We start from the raw sequence: 6,519 nt of genomic DNA on the forward strand, positions 1-6,519 counted from the left end.
GATTGTCAGGCTCTAGCTGAAAAGAGAGGGGCTGTAACAAGTCACCTGGAGTCCTGATTCCTTTCTCCATTGATTTCAGTTACCCCACAGTTCACGATGTCTAGTCCATCTGGCAGGCACAGGTGCAACTATAAAATAGGAAGAGGTTTTTATTACTTTCCAATCCCGTTCTAAATGGAGCTGGTGACTGCAGTAGCCTGTCAACCTGCTGGTGATAAAACCTTTCAGATAAAAACTTCTCTTCGACAAAGATAAAGAAAACTAGATTCAGAGTCTAATCTCCTTGCCTCTCATAACGTTCTTCTTCTTCTTTTTTTTTAAGAGCCTCTGTGAACATTATTTTTAAAGCCAACAATGAAACTCTACACTTCCACAATACAACCTAGGCCTTCAAAAACACAGATGCTGCTGACTTTGAATCACGGCCTCGCTCATTTCCTTCAGTCCTGGCAAATGAAGCAATTCAGAGGAATTGAATTGAGGCCCATCTCTATCCGCCCTGCATTCTCCTCTTCCTTCCAGGCTGTGCTGCTGAAGGAGACAGCTCAGGGGAGATGGCATGGATGCATGCTGGAGGATCCTGCAAAATCCCGGCAAGCTGGCTATGAGGCCAGCGGTGCTGACCCTCTACGCCAGATGGGAAGGCAGAGACACAATCTGTTTCGCTCCGCAAACATCTGGGAACAAAATGGTCTGTCCACCAGTGCAAAATACCACCCCTAAGCAGTATTTCCAATTGTTCTTTTTATGGGCTGTCTGCACACACTCAGTGAAGCCAGCTCAAGTGGTTATTACTAATAGTCCATGCTTTACAACCACACCAGCACACAGAAAAAGAAAGAAGGCTTTTCTGGTTCTTTTTTTTTTTTTTTTTTTTTTTTTGAGACGGAGTCTCGCTCTGTCCCCCAGGCTGGAGTGCAGTGGCGCGAATTCGGCTCACTGCAAGCTCCGCCTCCCAGGTTCAGACCATTCTCCTGCCTCAGCCTCCCGAGTAGCTGGGACCACAGGCACCCACCACCACGCCTGGCTAATTTTTTTTTGTATTTTTAGTAGAGATGGGGTTTCACCGTGGTCTCGATCCCCTGACCTCGTGATCCACCCAACTCGGCCTCCCAAAGTGCTGGGATTACAGGCGTGAGCCAACGCACCTGGCCTCAGTTCATTTCTTGATGTCAAAACAACTCTGGCACCAACACATCTGGCAAATACCTTGCTGCGGGCACACAAACATGAAACCAATATTATTTATGATAGATGCACACATTCTAAATAAAATACTAGGCCAGGTGAGGTGGCTCATGCCTGTAATCCCAGCACTTTGGGAGGCTGAGGAGGGTGGATCACCTCAGGTCAGGAGTTCCAGACCAGCCTTGCCAACATGGCAAAACCGTGTCTCTACCAAAAACACAAAAAAAGTAGCCAGGCGTGGTGGTGTATGCCTGTAATCCCAGTTACTCGGGAGGCTGAGGCAGGAGAATCAATTGAACTCGGGAGGTGGAGGTTGCAGTGAGCTGAAATCGCACCACTGCACTCCAGCCTGGGCGACAGAGCCAGACTGCATCTGAATAAATAAATAAATAAATAAATAAATAAATAAATAGAAAACATATCTTGGACAAGAGCGAAAAATAGTGCAAATGGGTCCTGTCTTGGTCTGTTCCTGCTGCTGTAACAAAATAGCTTGTATTGGGTAATTTATAAACAATTGAGGCCCTGAACTCCTGGCCTTAAGCGATCCTCCTTCCTCAGCCTCCCAAAGTGCCGGGATTCCAGGCATGAGCCACCATGCCTGGCCTGGAAGATGTTTTCGTGACAGATGAGTTTTTCAATAGAAAACCCGCCTTGTGAGTCCCTCAATCCAGCCCCTCCCACCCTCACCCCTCAAAATAAATAAGAAAAGAAAAAGAAAGCCCCCTTGCCACACTATCAACACACTTCATCGCAATCCGGAATGTGCTGAACTTCAGCTCCTCACCTTGGCGGGTGGCCTGTCCACTCCCAGGACCACAAGCTGGTCTCTCTGGTGTGGCTCTCAGGCCAGCCGCTCCAGGGCTTCGTGTTCTCTTGTTCCATCCTTTTCACATCGCACACAAACATGGCCTCTGCTGGGCTGTGGGCTCCCTGCAATTGGCCTCAGTGGAAATCTGTGTCCTCCAATCGGCAGGAAGGGGTGGGCTTTCAGGGCCACAGTCCGGGTTTGGCCTGGCAGGGCCACGTCAGCAAAAGCCACATCACCACGGCCATGAGCACATGGTACTTGTGCTGGTGCCGAGCACCCTCCCTTACAGGAAGGATGTTGGTCCTCTTCTTGGTCAAGTTAACGAGGCACGGCCAGAGCGGTGGGAGGACTCCATGGCCTAGACTAGACCACCTGGGCCTACGATGTCAGAGACATGGGAGATGGTGGTGCCTGAGGCAGCCCCGAGAGAGAGCACCTGGGCCCTGGCTTGATGTGGGAGGGGTTCCATGCTTGGGACTCCATGCTGTCGTCTCCCAGCGAAGCGGGGACTCTCTCCTCTCCATAAACTGATTCTCCAGGGACCAGATTCTCAGTGACTAGTGCATGATCCTTTCCTCCATAATGAAGACACCTCAGCCCATACAGATCCACTGTCACATTCTTCCCAGACTGCTTTCCTCCTTCTCTACCGCACCACCACCCCGGTGGCCACCAGAAAGGAATCCTCCATCACCTGTTCCTCCTCCCCCACCACCTCTTCCTCCTCCTCCACCACCTCCTCCTCCTCATCCCCCACCACCTCTTCCTCCTCCCCCACCACCTCTTCCTCCTCCCCATCTCCTCCTCCTCCCCCACCACCTCTTCCTCTTCCTCCCCCACGTCCTCCTCCTCCTCCCCCACCACCTTTTCCTCCTCCCTCACCACCTCTTCCTCCTCCCCCACCACCTCTTCCTCCTCCCCCACCACCTCTTCCTCCTCCTCCCCTATCTCTTCCTCCTCCCCCACCACCTCTTCCTCCTCCCTCACCACCTCTTCCTCCTCCCCCACCATCTCTTCCTCCTCCCCCACCACCTCTTCCTCCTCCCCCACCACCTCTTCCTCCTCCTCCCCTATCTCTTCTTCCTCCCCCACCACCTCTTCCTCCTCCCTCACCACCTCTTCCTCCTCCCCCACCACCTCTTCCTCCTCCCCCACCACCTCTTCCTCCTCCCCCACCACCTCTTCCTCCTCCCCCACCACCTCTTCCTCCTCCCCCACCACCTCTTCCTCCTCCCCCACCACCTCTTCCTCCTCCCCCACCACCTCTTCCTCCTCCCCCACCACCTCTTCCTCCTCCTGCCCTATCTCCTCCTCCTCCCCCACCACCTCTTCCTCCTCCCCCACCACCTCTTCCTCCTCCTCCCCTATCTCTTCCTCCTCCCCCACCACCTCTTCCTCCTCCCCCACCACCTCTTCCTCCTCCTCCCCTATCTCCTCCTCCTCCCCCACCACCTCTTCCTCCTCCTCCCCACCTCTTCCTCCTCCCTCACCACCTCTTCCTCCTCCCTCACCACCTCTTCCTCCTCCCCCACCACCTCTTCCTCCTCCTGCCCTATCTCCTCCTCCTCCCCCACCACCTCTTCCTCCTCCCCCACCACCTCTTCCTCCTCCTCCCCTATCTCTTCCTCCTCCCCCACCACCTCTTCCTCCTCCCTCACCACCTCTTCCTCCTCCCCCACCACCTCTTCCTCCTCCCCCACCACCTCTTCCTCCTCCCCCACCACCTCTTCCTCCTCCCCCACCACCTTTTCCTCCTCCCCCACCACCTCTTCCTCCTCCTCCCCTATCTCTTCCTCCTACCCCACCACCTCTTCCTCCTCCCTCACCACCTCTTCCTCCTCCCCCAACACCTCTTCCTCCTCCCCCACCACCTCTTCCTCCTCCTCCCCTATCTCTTCCTCCACCCCCACCACCTCTTCCTCCTCCCTCACCACCTCTTCCTCCTCCCCCACCATCTCTTCCTCCTCCCCCACCACCTCTTCCTCCTCCCTCACCACCTCTTCCTCCTCCCCCACCACCTCTTCCTCCTCCCCCACCACCTCTTCCTCCTCCCCCACCACCTCCTCCTCCTCCCCCACCACCTCTTCCTCCTCCCCCACCACCTCTTCCTCCTCCCCCACCACCTCTTCCTCCTCCTGCCCTATCTCCTCCTCCTCCCCCACCACCTCTTCCTCCTCCCCCACCACCTCTTCCTCCTCCTCCCCTATCTCTTCCTCCTCCCCCACCACCTCTTCCTCCTCCCTCACCACCTCTTCCTCCTCCCCCACCACCTCTTCCTCCTCCCCCACCACCTCTTCCTCCTCCCCCACCACCTCTTCCTCCTCCCCCACCACCTTTTCCTCCTCCCCCACCAAGTCTTCCTCCTCCCCCACCACCTCTTCCTCCTCCCCCACCACCTCTTCCTCCTCCCTCACCACCTCTTCCTCCTCCCCCACCACCTCTTCCTCCTCCCCCACCACCTCTTCCTCCTCCCCCACCACCTCTTCCTCCTCCCCCACCACCTCTTCCTCCTCCCCCACCACCTCTTCCTCCTCCCTCACCACCTCTTCCTCCTCCCCCACCACCTCTTCCTCCTCCCCCACCACCTCTTCCTCCTCCCCCACCACCTCTTCCTCCTCCCCCACCACCTCTTCCTCCTCCCCCACCACCTCTTCCTCCTCCTCCCCCACCACCTCTTCCTCCTCCCTCACCACCTCTTCCTCCTCCCCCACCACCTCTTCCTCCTCCCTCACCACCTCTTCCTCCTCCCCCACCACCTCTTCCTCCTCCCCCACCACCTCTTCCTCTTCCTCCCCTATCTCTTCCTCCTCCCCCACCACCTCTTCCTCCTCCCCCACCACCTCTTCCTCCTCCCCCACCACCTCTTCCTCCTCCCCCACCACCTCTTCCTCCTCCCCCACCACCTCTTCCTCCTCCCCCACCACCTCTTCCTCCTCCCCCACCACCTCTTCCTCCTCTTCCCCATCTCCTCCTCCTCCCCCACCACCTCTTCCTCCTCCTCCCCCACCACCTCTTCCTCCTCCTCCCCCACCACCTCTTCCTCCTCCCCCACCACCTCTTCCTCCTCCCCCACCACCTCTTCCTCCTCCTCCCCATCTCCTCCTCCTCCCCCACCACCTCTTCCTCCTCCTCCCCATCTCCTCCTCCTCCCCCACCACCTCTTCCTTCTCCCCCACCACCTCTTCCTCCTCCCCCACCACCTCTTCCTCCTCCCCCACCACCTCTTCCTCCTCCTCCCCCATGTCCTCCTCCTACCACCTCCTCATCCCCCTCCCCCACCACCTCTTCCTCTTCCCCCTACCTCCTCTTCCTCTTCCCGTACCTCCTCCTTCTCCCCCCACCACCTCTTCCTCCTCCTTCACTTCCTCCCTCTCTTCCTTCACCTCCACCTGGACCTCAGCCTTCACCAAAGCCTCCTCGACCCCACCACAACCACCATGGTCACCAATGTCCCCTCAGCTGCTGAAGCCACCCCACAGGGACTAAAACCTGGCTTCATAGTGAGCCCTGACTTGTGCAGTTCCAGAATCCACAACGCCACAAGTCTGGGGCTTTCGCACGTGGGAAAGAGTGGAAGACATTTTTAAACACAAGAGTACTGAGGAGCAATTTATGCCACCATGCAGTACAGTGTGTCTTTGAAAGAATGCCGCAGTAGCTATGCAAGTTGAGGAGTAAAAGCAGTTATGCAATTTGAGGAGTAACTAAATCCAATAATTGCTAATGCTAGTAATGCATTTTATTAAACTACATTCTTAATAAAACAGTAGTGCTGTTGGATTATCCAACAAGTAGATCAATGAAACAAAATGTATTGAATGAAATTGAGTATGTTGGCCGGGCACAGTGGCTCACACCTGTAATCCCAGCACTTTGGGTGGCCAAGGCCAGCGGATCACCTGAGGTTGGGAGGTCGAGACCAGCCTGACCACCATGGAGAATGGAGAAACCCTGTCTCTACTAATAACAGAAAAATTAGCCGGGCGTGGTAGCGCATGCCTTTAATCCCAGCTACTCGGGAGGTTGAGGCACGAGAATCGCTTGAACCCAGGAGGCGGAGGTTGCAGTGAGTGGAGGTCGCACCAGTACACTCTAGCCTAAGCAACAAGAGAGAAACTCTGTCTCAAAAAAAGGAAAAGAAAAGAAAATTGAGAATCTAATATGTTCCAGGCAGTGGGCACTACATAACCTATGTTTGTATGTGGTTCCTGCCTGTGAGGTTATGCTATAGTGGAGACTGACCCTCAGTGACACTGCAGTTACTAATGATTAGAGTGACAGGGAGTTGATAGAGGTGTGATGGATTAAATGGTGTCCCCCAAAAAGATCTGTGCACCTGGGACCTGTGAATGTGGCCTCATAGAGAGTCCTTGCTGGGTGCAGTGTCTCACATCTGTAATCCCAATACGTGGGGAGGCCAAGGATAGCTTGAGCCCAGGAGTTTGAGACCAGCCTGGGCAACATAGCAAGACTCTATCTCTAAAAAAAAAAAATAAGAAAAAAATTAGCTGGGCATGGTG

At 55.5% G+C, this 6,519-nt stretch overlaps 1 pseudogene; it reads right to left on the reverse strand.

The window, feature by feature from the left end:
- Nucleotides 1–464: 464 nt before the first annotated feature.
- LOC100969674 (rRNA 2'-O-methyltransferase fibrillarin-like) lies at nt 465–5,498 on the reverse strand (annotated as a pseudogene).
- Nucleotides 5,499–6,519: the final 1,021 nt, after the last annotated feature.

This window comes from Pan paniscus, chromosome 3 (genome assembly GCF_029289425.2).
Source record: "Pan paniscus chromosome 3, NHGRI_mPanPan1-v2.0_pri, whole genome shotgun sequence".
In the NCBI taxonomy this organism is placed as follows: Eukaryota; Metazoa; Chordata; class Mammalia; order Primates; family Hominidae; genus Pan; species Pan paniscus.